This window comes from Cupressus sempervirens, chromosome 9 (assembly GCF_028749045.1).
Source record: "Cupressus sempervirens isolate cs-2001-9-10 chromosome 9, ASM2874904v1, whole genome shotgun sequence".
NCBI classification, from domain to species: Eukaryota; Viridiplantae; Streptophyta; class Pinopsida; order Cupressales; family Cupressaceae; genus Cupressus; species Cupressus sempervirens.
Genome location: NC_143126.1, coordinates 349683423 through 349699492, shown reverse-complemented (window position 1 = coordinate 349699492; position 16070 = coordinate 349683423). Strand labels below are relative to the sequence as shown.

The 16070-nt window shown below is 36.0% G+C and overlaps 1 protein-coding gene across 2 annotated transcripts in view; it reads left to right on the top strand.

Moving 5' to 3' along the window:
- Positions 1–16070, top strand: part of LOC149538750 (F-box/LRR protein) — a 224082-nt gene that overhangs the window by 206232 nt on the left and 1780 nt on the right. The gene's annotated exons all lie outside the window — the stretch shown is intronic.

Below are 16070 nucleotides of genomic sequence, written 5' to 3'. Positions count from 1 at the left end.
ACAGAGGACATTCATCTCCTCCTTCATGGTAGTGTCAGCACAATTGAATTGGGGATTCCCTTTCTGGATCCTCATGTTTTCTCCTTTGAGCACCAGTTAGGCCTTCCAGTCTTCCAGTGGTTTCCTTGTTTTTTGCCCTTGTTTCTTCTGCATTGGAGTTCCATTGGTTCGCTCATTTCTACAGGGGCTTCATCATTCTGGGGGGGCTTCATCATTCTCTTCTCTCTCTCATGGGGGGTGTTGTACTTATGGTTTTAAGAGAATCTCTTGAGCCTTTTCTTTTTGTTTTTTTCTTCATCTCTTTTTGGAGAGGAGTTTTTCCCACTGGGTTTTCTCCTTTGTCTCCGTCTTACAGAGAGATTTCCTTGTTTTGGGTACCTGATCAGGCCTTGTTGTTAGGACCCATTTTTCTGCTTTCATAGCTTTGCTAGGTTAGCTTAGCTCTTCAACTTCGCTTAAGGGGGGGTGTTAAGTAATTATTTGTTACACTTATTAATTAGATCATGTTGATTTAATTAATTATGTCGTTTATTACTCTAGTTACTTAAGCTTTCTCTTAGGTGCATATAATTAATATTTTATATTATTTATAATGCACAAATGTAATTTTCTTTCCCTTTAGTGTTTCATTCACCTTTAAGGTTGAACTTTTGTACTTTTTGTTTTCATAACTTGGAATACAATTTCGCTCTCACACTGTTGAGATTTTCCAAGATCTGCTTTTTCCTTTTCTAATTTTTCTTCAGTACAGGTTATTTGCATGCAGGTGTTCTTGACGATCTGTGAAGTTGGTTTTCATAACTTCTATAGTTCTTACTACGAATTTGATATGGAAGTTACCAAGTTCTTACAAAATAGTTGGAATTCTAGAATCTTAGTTCAATTGAGCAATAGGTTATTTGATAAAGATTAACTACAATAAATCTCTGAATTCCATGAATTGGTATTATATTGAGCATTTCAATTTCATGTTTAAGTAGTGAATTTCATTTTGCAAATGTAATAATCTGCAAATCTTTAATTGTAAATCCAACCATATTTTGGTACTTGGCATTATTGTTTTGAAATAACTGCCTCCATATTATAGTATTGTGCTTGTATTGCCGAAAACCAAGCAATTGCAAATTTATAAACCATTTGAAACACGTACTTCTTCAATATTGTTGGTTTAAGCGAGTTGTGTTTTTCATAGTGGTATTAGAGAGGTTTGCTATCAACCTACGAGGAATTAGGTATCAACATGGCTCGGAGATTAATTTCGGGTAGACATTATGCCCGCAGAGGTCGCACATACCTACCTGGTATTCATATTTGGAGTTTGGGCAACAAGGGTGTTGATAGTCTAGGAAGGTTCAACTAATACTAGTTATAGAGATGTTGGCATTGGTCCCGAGATTGATAGAGAGGCTAGCAAGACTTTCAGAGATTTGGCAACTGGACAACATCATGTTGCCAAGGTGTTGCAGCGACTTTCTAGCATGCTGAAGCATATTGCACACCCTAGAGATCAAAGTAGGGAATGAGGCACTAGAAATGACTATGTCAGTTCACATAGGTCTTGAGTTGATATTTTTAGAGCTGGTGATAGGGCTAGAGAAGAGAGTTGGGTTAGGATTGATGATAGGATCAACAGGATTGATTATACTAGTACATATGATAGGCCACATAGGCCAACATTTCTAAGACCTGAGGCAGATGTAGTCAATACTTAGATTGAGACCACACCTTTCTTGGATGATGTGGTAGCACACTTTGTTGAGTAGGATGATCTGCAGTTCAGCATCAAGTAATCAAGTACAGCCTTAATTTTGATAGATTTCTGACGTAGAAGTGGGATCATACTAGGGGTAAGCATGCACCTCAAAGATAGAGGCCTAGGCAGTGGGATTTGCAAGAGGTAGCTAGTAAGATGGTGCATCTTGATACAAATGGTAACTACAAATGTGTAGGACATTCTTTTTTAGATGGATGTAGAGTATGATTGGAATTCATGTCGGTTGAGTTGGATGTTGCAATTGTTGGCATGAATTTCTAGGATCGTGCATTTGATGGTGATGCAATGATAGTAGGTGATGATACTATCAGATCAACAACTACTTCCATACTAGTTGAGTCATCTGTTGAAGTGTTTAGCGATATGCATGCAGTTGTTGATGTGTGCATTGATGATAGCACACATGTTGATTATGAGAGTGGTGTAGGGATAGTCATGTCATACTACGGATCAGCATAGTGTTGAGGTTGATGTTGTTCACTCACTTGAGTGGAGCTAGGTACAGTTTACACCATTTGCAGACAGTTCATTTTCCTATAGCAGTAGTTGGTGATGTTCTTGTATGCATAGATTATGATGTGTCTAGATCCATTGCAATTGCAAGTGTTGTTTATATAATTGGGATTAGTACATTTGTTTTAGAGTAGTAGAGAACCACATTTTATAGCAGGTTTTCCTATAGCTACATCTTTTGTAGGGGTTGTTGGTGATGATTGAGATTATAGCGAGGTTTATATTGTGGGTAGTGCATACACTTCATACATGATCCCCATGTACAGGATCTCTACTGAGTGCAGAGTTCGCTTTTTCCTAAGTTCAATAGTTGGCAGGATTGTTTAGTTCGTGTAGAGGAAGAGGGCAAAAGGAAACTTCCTATTGAGTTGCCTCCTTGTGATATTCTGATTTCGACATTATTAACACAGGTGTTGAGTGCAATTTTACAGATTATGATGTATACTCTGATGTTGTATGTTTGGAGATTGTTCGGTGATGACAGGAATGTCGTGCAGTTTCCTATGGGATGTTAATAGGATTGCTTGAGGGCAAACAATCTTAGGGAGGGAGGGCTGTTATGTCCCCATTTTTAGTGGGGTCTTGCAATTGGTGAAGTCAGTTCATCACAACCCTTGTAAGTTGGCAATATGTTTTGAGGGTCCTTGAGGCAGGCTTCTATTTTTAGTAAGTCTATTTTGAGGTGGTTTCTATTTTTAATAGTGTGGTGGAGGCACTAGCAGATGATCTTCATCAGCAGTGGACTAAGCATATTCATAGAGTTATAATTTAATAAGTAATTAATTAGGCTTTAAATTATGAAGGGGACTTTATCTTAGTCATGTTATAATTTGATTTTGTAAATGAGAAGCCTCTTAAGTGAAAAATGTCTACACAAAGCTATGTGCTTAAAAGTTATTTATTTGAAAGGATCAGTTGGAAGCTTCTAATTAAATGGTGTGTTGTTGAAGCAACTTTAATGAAAGGTGTATTGGTGAAGCCAAGTTGCATTATAAAAGAAAGGCTTCATGAAGCAAATAGATCATCTATCATCTATTGCTTTTTGATAGTTCTTGTGAGGCTTTGAAGCAAGGTTTTGTGCTTTCAATCCATTGCTGAGGTATAGTGAATTTGAATTGTGCTTTTCCAATCTTAATTTTGGCAACTTCTCTTACTATTCATTTTGTGGCTAAGAAATGATTCCTTGCTAGTGAATTCAGAGTCTCTTGAATGTTCAATTATATCTACTGCAAAGTGTTGGTCTAATATGCATTTTGGCACCTTTCTTACTGTACTTCATATAATTGGAAAGGTGATTGGTGTGGAGAATTTGGTGATTGAGAATTCTGATCTTGAGTGCCCATATATTTCTGTTTGTTGTGGTTTTCTACCGGTAATTTGATTGCATCTGCGAATTTAGGCGTACGTATCTATGCTATTTGGATGCCTTGTAATATCTGATCTGGGCAACATTGTTTCTTTGCAATTTGGTACTTGATGGTCTGCATTCAAACGCGATTATACCTCTGTTGTGGTGTTTGTTGTCTCTAGTATTTGGTGTGAAGAATCTCTACTAGGTAGCATTTACATTGTCTACTGTTGGATGCCAAGATTCATCCATTCCTGGATGCCATTGCACCTCTGGTCTAAGCATCGATCTTCTGTTGTATATTTTTGCATTAGTTGGACACTTATTGTCTATATTTGGGGTGAATTTCATTCCTAATTATTGACGCTAAGTATATCAAAATTGGCATGCGTATCACCCTTGCATTTTGGACATTGCATCATCTCTTTCTAGGCATCTTCTTCATCGACAAAATTGGACACCATCATTCTGCTATAGTCAAACCTAAGTTTGGGTGATTGTTTCTCACCCACTATGTGTTATTCCTTGCTGGAAATTGCAGGTTGTGTGTAATATTCTACAAAACTCACGGCATTGGAAACTAGTCACGTTGGAATTCTAGAAAAAGCCTGTGTGAAGACAATGCACTATTCTTATTGCAAATTGACATGGAAGTTACCAAGTTCTTATAAGATAGTTGTAATTTTGGGTTTGATTAAGAAATAATTTATTTGATAAAGATTAACTGCAATAAATCTCAGAATTCCATGAATTGGTATTACATTGAGCATTTCAGTTTCATGTTTAAGTTGTGAATTTCATTTTGCAAATATTGTAATCTACAAATCTTCAATTGCAAATCCAATCATATTTTGGTAGTTGTCATTATTGGTTGGAAATAATTGCCTCCATATTTCAGAATTGTGCTTGTATTGCTAAACACCAAGGAGTTACAAATTTATAAACCATCTGAAACACATACTTCTTTAGTATTGTTGGTGTGGGCCAGTTGGGTTCTTTATAGTGGTATCAGAGTGGTTTCTTGCCATCTCGCAAGGAATTGGGTATCAACATGGCTCAAAGATTAATTATGGGTAGACTTTATGCCCACAGAGGCCGCACATACCTATCTGGTGATGGAGGACCTGATAATCAGTTTTGAAATTTGGGCAACAAGGGTGTTGATAGTCTAGGAGGTTCAACCAATACTAGTTATAGAGATGTTGGTTGGAAATAATTGCCTCCATATTTCAGAATTGTGCTTGTATTGCTAAACACCAAGGAGTTGCAAATTTATAAACCATCTAAAACACATACTTCTTTAGTATTGTTGGTGTGGGCCAGTTGGGTTCTTTATGGTGGTATCAGAGTGGTTTCTTGCCATCTTGCAAGGAATTGGGTATCAACATGGCTCGAAGATTAATTCAGAGTAGACTTTATGCCTACAGAGGCCGCACATACCTATCTGGTGATGGAGGACCTGATATTTAGTTTTGGAATTTGGGCAACAAGGGTGTTGACAGTCTAGGAGGTTCAACTAATACTAGTTATAGAGATGTTGGCAGCGGTTTTGAGATTGATAGAGAGGTTAGTGAGAATTTTAGAGATCTGCTAGTTGAGCAACATCATGTTGTCGAGGTGTTGCAACAACTTTTTGACACGTTGCAACATAGTGAGTGAGGTACTGAAGATGATTTTGTCAGTTCACAGAGGTCTTGAGCTGATGACAGGTATAGAGTTGGTGACAAGATTAGAGCAGAGGACTAGGTCAAGATTGATTATACGGTTGAAAGGACTGGTTATACTCATACATATGATAGGCCACAAAGGCTTGCACACCTTTCGTGGATGATGCAGTAGCACACTTTGCTGAATGGGATGCTTTGCAACAAGTAATCATGCAAAACCTTACTTTTGATAAGTTCCTAACGTAGATGCGGGAGCATACTAGGGGTAGGCTTGCAAGGGATAGGCAGAGCCAAGGCAATAAGGATCGATGACATGATCGAAAGGACTAGTTTATGCTTGTGCATATTATAAGCTAAAAAGGCCTATGTTTTTGAGACTTGACACGGATGCGTTCACTACTGAGGCTAAGGCTGGGGCTGCAACTTTCGTAGATGATGTGGTAGCACACTTTATTGACTAGGATGCTGTACACCAAGTAATCAAGTATAACCTTAATTTTGATAGATTCCTGGTGTAGAAGCAGGAGCATACCAAGGGTGGGCCTGCACGTGAGAGTCAAGGGCCTAGTCAATCGGATTCACGAGAGCTAACTAGTAGGATGGCGCATCTTGATATAATAGTAGCTAGGGATGTGCATGACATTCCTTTTGATTTGGATGTGGAGTGTGATTGGAATTCATGTCAAGTGTAGTTGGATGATGCAATTGTTGGCATGGGTTCCCAAGATCATGCATTTGATGGTGATGCAGTGATGGGACCGAGAGCATGTGATGACACTGTCAAATCAGCAGCTACATCTATGCCAGTTAAGACATTTGTTGAGGTATTTAGCAGTATACATGTGGTTGTTGATGTGTGCACTCATGATAGCATGCATATTGTTATTGATTATGAGGAGAGTGATGTAGAGATGCCTCATGTCATACTACAAATCAACACAACATTGAGGTTCACTTTGTGGACAATCCTATGTTTGATATGGATGCAACATTGTCTTATAACAACCATCTTTTTGAGGTTGATGTTGATTACTAACCTTGAGTGGAGCTGGGCATAGTTTAGCCTAGTTGCAGACATAGTTCAGTTTCCTATAGCAGCGATCGGTGATGTTCCTATATCCACAGATTATGATGTGGCTACATCCATTGCAGTTACAGGTGTACTTGATACAATTGGGATAAGTGCATTTTTTGAGAGCAACACAGAACCACATATTGCACAAGCTTCTCCTGTAGCTACGTCTTTTGTAGGGGTTGTTGGTGATGATTAGGATTCCAGCAAGGTATATATTGCAGGGAGTGCATACAACTTCATATTCGATCTCCATGTACACAATCTCTACCGGGTGCAAAGTTTGTCTATGCCTAAGCTTGATATTTGGCAGAGTTGTTTAGATGGTGCAGAAGAAGGGGGAAAAGCGAAACTTCCTATTGATAGCTAGAATGATAATGTTTGCATTAAACTTATTCAATTTCCAAATCAATAGAACTTGATTACAATCGTAGTACATAGCCTGGCAATCCCAATAACTCCAATTGTACTAGCCTGGATATGAGGAGTTCAGCTTAGCCCAAAATCACAGGTCCTCCAATTTGCAATAACCACTCAAAAATGTGATTGCCGGCCCTGACCACAGTGAATGTTGGGTTTGATATAAATCACAGGGTATTAACAAAAAATCGCAGGCCCAGAAAATAATTATGCAGGGCTGGAAATGGGAACTCGAGCCAAAGGAAAGGTTATAAAACCTTCGAACTACTGACCCCAAGTGCTAGAGATTTGATTTCCAACATCTACAGCAGCAAACTGAACCACAAATCCCCACATGGACTGCCAAATGATTACTGGATATATTTTGCAGAAAACCGCACCACCATAAATGGTTTCAGAAGTGTAATTAAATTCACAATAGATTACTTCACCAATTTGCAATGCAAATTCCAATATCAACCTCTGCATAGCCACAGAAAATATAGTAGGAGGAAAATGCAAATTATATACCTCAACATAAATTGCAAAACACTAATTTCAGAATTCTCATAAACTTCTCAAACCCTCAACCAAATGTTTAATAAATTTCAATATAATTATCCTTAGCCACAACAAATATAGTATGAGATGTTGGTCAATTGTATACTTAAGCACAATTGCCTAGAACTTCTCAAAATCTTAGACTCAACCCTTATACTTAACTAAGGGTCACAAAAATCATCTAACCTCAGAAAAAACCACAAAGGCAACAAAAGCAAATAAATATCCAAGCGTGTTTTTTCCAATGAAATGAGCTCATATTTATAATGTTTTGTTGATAAAAGTTTCCAAAAGAACTCAACTTCAAAACTGTGAAAGTTTCCCAAAAGTACTTAGCTCTAGAAACTTTCCCACACAGCATCAAGTTAAATATTTAATACTTGGCTTGGGCATATAATTAATTAAATAAATGGCCTTTTCCAATGATGACTCAATCCTCAAGTTAAGTGAAATTATAAAGTTAAATTATCACTTTATAATAAGCCATTAATGATTTAATAATAATTTGGCCACTAAAATATAATAACTCCCAAAATACTCACCATTTAAATATGTTATTTGAAATGGGAGTCACCTATTATTTCTCCATGTGACTAAATGCAATTTCCAATAATAGAAAGGGTCCATCGCAACCAACACCCAACTCACAACAAATAGTAAGTACACAAAAATTAGCCCAAACAAAGTCCATTCTGAGCCAAATGAAAACCAACCTATAACTTACTAAATTGTAGAGAAGACAAGACCTTTCCAAGCCAAGCCACTACCTCAGAAGACCCTCTATCCACAATAATTAGGCTACAAGGATCACAATAATAGGCTAATCCTTGAAACTGTGATACTAACAAAAATGGGTATATTACAGATAATGTTGTATGTATGGAGACTATTTGGTGATGACAGGGATGTTACACGCATTTTCCTATAGGTTGCTGGTAGAGGTTGGAGTTTGTTGTCTTACTAAGATTTCTTGAGGACAAGCAATCTTGGGGAGATTACTGTAATGTCTCCATTCTTAGCAGGCTCCTACAATTGGCTAAGTCAATTCATCATGGCAACCCTCATGAGCTAGCAGTATGTTTTGAGGGTGTCTGAGGCTTACTTGCTATTTTTAGCAAGTCTATTTTGAGGTGGTTTCTATTTTAGATATTGTGCTTGTATTTCCAAAAACCAAGGAGTTGCAAATTTATAAACCATTCAAAACATGTACTTCAGTATTGTTGGTGTGAGCCAGTTAGGTTCTTTACAGCTACTATGGAGGTTTTGATGAAATTGAATATCATATTATACATATGCTAAACAAAACCATTTCAAATTTGAAATATATCAATCTAATTTAAATTCAAGTTTTGGTATCAGAAAGATAAGCGAGAATCTCATGATAGGTAAGGTCAAGGTTCACCAATCAGCTGTCTAGGTCCTAAAAGTATCTAAAAGATCAAACTAGAATCACTAAACATTTTGGATGTCAAAACACAAATCCTAGATGTGTATGCATAGGAGATTTGTATCAAAATCAGATTTTGTTACGTTTCATACTCAAAATCGCCTAAAAAAGTCCCATGATTCGGCAACTTAGCATATATGCTATAACATCTATCATCTGATCATTCTATCAAGGATGGATATACTCATACAACACTATGTTTCAGTCTATGTTACCTTGAGTTTTCGGTATGGAGGGATGGCAAAACAGGTTTCCAAGACGATCTTTAAATTGAATCATCATCTAAGAATACTGTAGTTCAAGAATAGAAACATAGGATGACATGAGATGAAGCAAATGAGAGAATCATTCTTCTTTTGGGTATTGGACGAATCTATCTGCCATAATTGGCGATATGTTTATAGCCCTTGCTTGTGGTTTTGGAGAAGTATTGAATTTATTGTGCCAATTCATTCCTAGATAGCTTGCGGCCATTTTGTCTGTGCAGTAATCTGCTGCAACAATGTATTTTTGGGTGTGTATTGCTGCTACTAGAGCATTCTCAGAGTTGGAAATGATCTAAGTATTCCTCAACCCAACGACAGTCATTTCCAGGTATGCATATGAATATCAAACAGAAATCAAATTTACAATCATTTTGAGGTCTGATTTTTTGAACATAAGTTTGAATTTTCAGTCAAAGTTGGATGCTAAGTTTTTAATGACTTCCAAAAAGTGCTAAGTTTTTAATGACTTCCAAAAAAGTATACTTTCAACATATGTTATACTAAACATAACATATTTTATTATTTTAATGACTTACAATGCATGGGGTCCACAAATGGAAAAACATCACCATTTATTAAATTTTTTAATTAAGTTTCATTTTGAAATTGGAAACTTCATGTCGTCCTCGGGACAAATGGGAAATGGCTATGCAGTCCCTAGGATGGTTAATGCTAGCTGGAAATGCATTGACTGCTTCTGAAGTTTTGGGGATGCGTTTCCAATTTTCTTGCCTAGGTGGGGATGGCTTGGAAACATCCCTGACTGTCTCCTCGTCACCAAGACTGTCCCATTTCCAAAACTTGGGGCTTAGTGTTGGAAAAGCGTCCTTGGGCAGCGTAGGTTTTCAATATCATATTCAGCGAAGGCATCATTATGATCCATGACTAGGTATCACTGCTGATCCATGAATAATCAGTAATTCATGGTTATAATGGTTACTCATAATAATTGAGATGATTATTATGAGTAATTAAAATGTCTAAGCAATGGATACTTAGCTTCAATTGGACTTGGCTATTCTATTCATTACATATGGTTAATCCTTAATCACATTGTTATTATAGAACAAGGTGGTCATAACAGCCAGTCTAATCACTATGTTTATCATTGATCATGGCAGTAAAGATAAACTAAAGGTGGCAGTGGTTCATTGTGCCTTTTCAAATTTTATAAATTTAAAATAACCAAAGCTGATTGGCTATGAGGAGGGTGTATTGAAAATTGATCTCATAAATTGTTCCCTTGTGGACTTCGCTTATTGAGCGTCTTGGTTGCTATTGCAACTCTATATTTGAAGGGGGAAGTATTACACTGAAGATCAGAGATGGCACATTTACAGAGCATAAATCATATTAGCATATCAAAGATGGCTCAAGAATAGCAGATTGCACAATCATATAAAGAATGTTAGATACGACATCTTGCCCATTGATCATCCTGTCATAGTTGCACATAATTCATTGTCTATCAGAGACAACTTGCAGGTATGTGCATATTATATATTGTCATATCAGGGACAGTCACAGTGTAATGCCCCTTTTTTAGCATTCATAGCATGATGTTGTCATTAGCCTATTTCCCCACAGTCCCGTAGGCTAACCAGGACATTAAAGGGACTTAGAGGCCATTTGGCGTAGATAGTTTCAGTTGTAGGTCTTTCTGAGGGGTTTGAGGCAAGTTTGGGTATACTTACTATTTATAGTAAGTCATCTTGGACATGGTCGGACATCCAGTGGCAGTGGTATGTCGATGGTAATTGTTTAAAATCGACAAAAAGACTTGTTTGTCATTGATAAGATTTGTTATGCATTAATAAAGCTATTTTATAAAGTTATATTTAAATATTTAACTTTATTAATGCATAGACCATAGTTTGTGGAAAATATTTAAATTAAAAGAGTCCCCTTTATTTTATAACACATTGGAGACATAAGTTACATAAAGGGAGTTATGTTTTATCCCACATTGAGAAAACGAAGGATTGAGCTCTTGTGAGAACACTATAAAAGAAATGGAAGAGCTTCTTTTAAGTATGCTTGGATGAGGATTAATGTTATGTTGCTGAATATCTGATTATCGGGCTTGGAGGACGGAATCCCTCTTTGCTAGCATTCTCTTCGCTGTTGAAAGACACAGTCAGGAGGATTAACGGTGTTTCCAAACACACTGAGTTTCATTTAGTGTTTTTGCTACAGTGTGGATGAATAGTGTTTGGCTACAGTGCGCATGAATAGTGTTTTTGCTATAGTGCGCGTGAATAGTGTTTTGCTACAGTGCGTGAACAGTATTTGCAACAAGTTTATTGTTTATTCTTGTTGATTTGAGGGTTTGGAAGGCTGCCAACTACATCTGCAAAAATACTACAGCAACTAATTCCAGGTTTCTTCTGTCAAATTTTTATACTTTTGCATTGTAGTTGTTGAATACGAGACTGATATTTGTTGCAGCATGTTAAACAATTGTATGAGCACATTTACATGGCAAAAAATTAATATTTAATTAGCAAGTAAGAAGTTTCAGATTTTCCTATATACTGTAGTATGTGCGCCAAGTGTTGACAAAAATGCTATGTTGAGTTATTAAGCAAATCAATTGATATCATAAAGTAGCTTGCAAGTTTCTTTATTTGGGAAAAAATAGGGGAGGATACTACACACAGCCTTGTAAGATTCTTTGTATTCCATTGTGGCATTTGAATTACAAGTGTAAATAAACATATTATTCCATCTCCATTCATATTCATAATTCATTGTATTACTCATTATACATTGCTTACATAATACACCACATTTGGACATTAATTCACGAGTTCAGAATATTCATTTTAGCATTTGGAATTATCAGTCATATATATTTTCATCATTCTTGCATTCATATCACATTACACTAGTACAATTATAGAAGGAATATGGTAATTCCTGTAGTGTCCTAATATCGTAAAAAGGGGAACTTACAATGTATTATCAGTTACAATCCTGTGTGCTACTCCAAAGCATGAGAACATATCATCTTTTAGAAATCACGTGCTGCTTTTGAAGTATCCCAATTTGTTGGATGGCCTCAATCCACTTCATGGAATAATCCATGGCAATCAGAACATATACATGCCCATCACTAGATTTTGGGTTGAGAGGCTTAATGAAATTTAACCACCACCACTGAAAATGGGCTTCAATAATGACCAATTTGAGCAGAAAAGTTACCAGTTTGGACTTTCCAAAGAATTGTTGCAAACTTGACACTTCCACACCCACTTTTTTGTCTTGAGAGTTAACAATTTATTGTTGTCATCAATATGGTGAGATTATTTTATCACTTGATAGGTTAAAGTCTATTTTGAAAGGGCATTGAATCATGAGTTGTGCATAGTTATGAATGTGTATCTTCTCTTGCCGGTTCTAGGAAAAAATAGAGTTGCCAGAAACTCCTCCGTCCCTCCTTGGGCACAGATATCCCCGTCTCCAATTTTGAAACATATCCGATATTGGTTAGATACATGTCAAATATTGCACCCATGTCTATCTAAAAACCTTGATTTTCCTACCATACAGAATACTTTGATTATTTTTAAAAAAAAAGATTTGATGTAGATCTTCCCAAATTTTATTTTGAAAAATTTCATTAATGCAATTTATTATTTCAATTGGTATAAACAAACCCTGTGCCAAATGAGAAAAAAAAAAATGTATTTTTATTTTAGCAATCTGTTTGTTTGGGTTATCTTCTAATGGAACTCTACTATTTTGCATGAAGTGTTAAATTAGCTTATAAATTTTTATGTAACATTTATGCGTCAATATAGTTTTTGAGGTAATGTTAATCTCATTTGATAACTTGAAAAATGTGTTAAATATGTGTGCATTTCTTTTAATGCCATATTGTGATATCCCCAATCTCAAAAGTCAAATTAATTTAAAATGACACAATATTTAAATAATAAATACAATATCTAAATGATTAATAAATAGTAATAATATGATATAGTATAACATAATAAATATATTATTTGTGTAACAATAATATTTATATCTTAATAACTAAATAACAAATAAAATATATATATTTTGACCAATTATTAATAATATGTTGCTAATACGATATTATACCATAACTTGACAAATAATAAAGCATACTTTGTCAAAAATTATATAGATAAATAAATAAATATGATAATATTTTTAATGTAATTATTTCATAGCCAAACTCATGATTCGAATACAAATATAAATCATCTCATCATTAACTATATAATCATTAACTAAGTCAACCAAAATATCATGGTCGTAAATATTAACTAATAAACTATTCAAGAAATAATTCATCTACGCTTGAACAGATGAAAGCAAGAAAACATATGTTGAACGTAGGATTGCCGGCTATTAAATGCTGAGTATAATATCAATCCCAAACGATTGTTAAGTTAAGAAATAGTACTCGAACAACGACTGAGCGTAGCAAGAGATGGTTCAATCAGACGTTGCTGCCCAATAGTTATAGTCGAAGTAGTCCATAACTAATATCATTATCAAAAACTACGTGGAGAGAACAGTTTGCAGATTCATGTGTATTGTGTGGGGCAAATAACTATGAAATGAAGGAGTTGGACCAGTTAATTAGTAATGAAACTAACTACAATCCTTGATACATATAGGGAATGATACATCCCTTCATAGTTAACGGGTGGAACCACTCACATTATAAGATATATGTGGATGTATACAACTTAGGGAGACGGGGGGGATATAATAGATAGTTTCTGAGAAATCAATACGTGCAGCTTCAGTGCACATAGGAGAATCACCAAATAAAAGATATCCGAGCAATAGAGAAGGCAATGCATTGTATTCTTCATGCAGATATAAATTGAAATAGAGCACATTACGTTAGGCATCCAACGTAGAGGAAAGTGTTGGCAGTATTAATTTCTCCCACCGTCCACAGCCGTAGAGCCGTCCACAATCACAGACAAACAGCCATCAGCAACACACAAGTATTCGTCCAAACTGTCCTCAGCCGTCCAAGCACCGGCCAACACACCAATCTCACTGTCCACCATTAATTATATTGCCAAATCTTTTCTACAACATTAACTATGCATTTGCTTATAAATATAATGGATTGGGCCTGTGATCAGTAGAGCCCATTTTGGGTTTCTCATTGTAGATTAGGAGTGGAAAGAATGCTGTAACATTCTAAGGATTTGTAATAGATTTTAGTTATTTTAATGAGTATGAAGTGCTGTAGCACAGCTTGATGTCTTTGTGTTTTGCTTATTGATTTGACTGTTTATTGTTGCATTCGTGTTTGTCTTTGATCCACTCCATCCATCTCTTTCAAGTGGTATTAGAGCTAATGGGAGATGATCGTAGAAATCGTGGAGAACTCGACGAGTTTAGAACTGGTGAAGAATGTTGTGGCATCGTAGCCCAACAGGCAATGACATTTGAAGTTATTTTCTGCAAGAATAAAGAGAAGAATGAATCAAGAGACTGCTATGAGAAATAGACAAGTCATGAAAAGAAGGAAGTTAAAGTTGAAGTGTGTTTGAGTTAGTGTTGTGTGACACTGTCATTTATATATTTGGAGCATCTCTGTGCAAGCGGGAGTGCTAGAGAATGCATACACATGGCATGGAAGATATTGATCATGGAAATTTTTATTATGTCTATGTTTTAAGTATGTGTGTTTGATGTTATTGAATAGTTATTGAAGTTAGTTGTGGTTGCAGTAAGTAAAAGTAGGTTGTATTGGTGGTGAGTTGGTTGTCATGATTCAAAGGTCTGTGTGTGTGTTGATTGGATAAAAGTGTTGGGATTGGAAGTGAGAATTTGTTTGTCTAATTGTGAAGGATATGTTGTGCTTGATAGTGGTCATGTAATAGAACTCGGTTGCATTGATATTCCCCAACCAAGTGATGAAAATTGAATTAGTAATGATTGTTAATGGGCTATGTGGATGTATGGGGTGCATTATCAGTTGTGCTTGACACCTCAAAGGTTTTTGGTTTGACATATTGATGAACCATGTATGTGAAAAAGATTCCTATAGAACTAGTAAGTACAACGGCTGGGTACCCATGTATCTCGGTAGATGGATTTCTTTTTATATGGACTCAATAATCAGTTTGATGCAGGTCAAGAAGGAGAAAAGCCAAAGTGATGATAGTTTTCCCATCATGAGAGTTAGTGGTAATTTGAAACCATTTTTGTGATGTTTGGTGGTCAATTGTAACGACTATTTTGTGAGGTTCATGGTTAGCCGAAACCATTCAAATGCATAGCTTTTGGTCAGCTAGAAACCATTTACATTGGTTAGGGGTAAGCCGTAAAACTCAAAGTAATTTTGACAAGGGAAAACAATATAAATGCAGTAGCATTAGTGGAAGAAATTAAGGGGGAGTGTTGGCAATATTAATTTCTCCCACCGTCCACAACCACAGACAAATAGCCATCAGCAACAGACAAGTAGTCGTCCAAAGCTGTCCTCAGCTGTCCAAGCACCGGCCAACACACCAGTCTCACCGTCCAGCATTAGTTATATTGCCAAATCTTTTCTACAGCATTAAATATGCATTTGCTTATAAATATAATGGATTGGGCCTGTGATTAGTAGAGCCCATTTTGGGTTTCTTATTGTAGATTATGAGTGGAAAGATAATAGATTTTAGTTATGTTAAAAGAGTATGAAGTGCTGTAGCACAGCTTGATGTCTTTGTGTTTTGCTTATTGATTTGACTATTTATTGTTGCATTCGTGTTTGTCTTTGATCCAATCCATCCACCTCTTTCAGAAAGTAGGCAGAAACAGAATATAAATTCTGCTCAGAAGTCAGTACATTGGCGTATGCAGCAATAATAAATATTTAGCAGTGAATAAAATTGGATCAGCGAAAATACAAGGAAGAGGAAACTAACTCTTCCGACATCAGAAAGGTTAGAGTTGATCACACATATATGTCACCTAGTTACAACTGATACTCCAGTATCAGTTTTACAATCAATTAGCATTTCATAATCAACAACC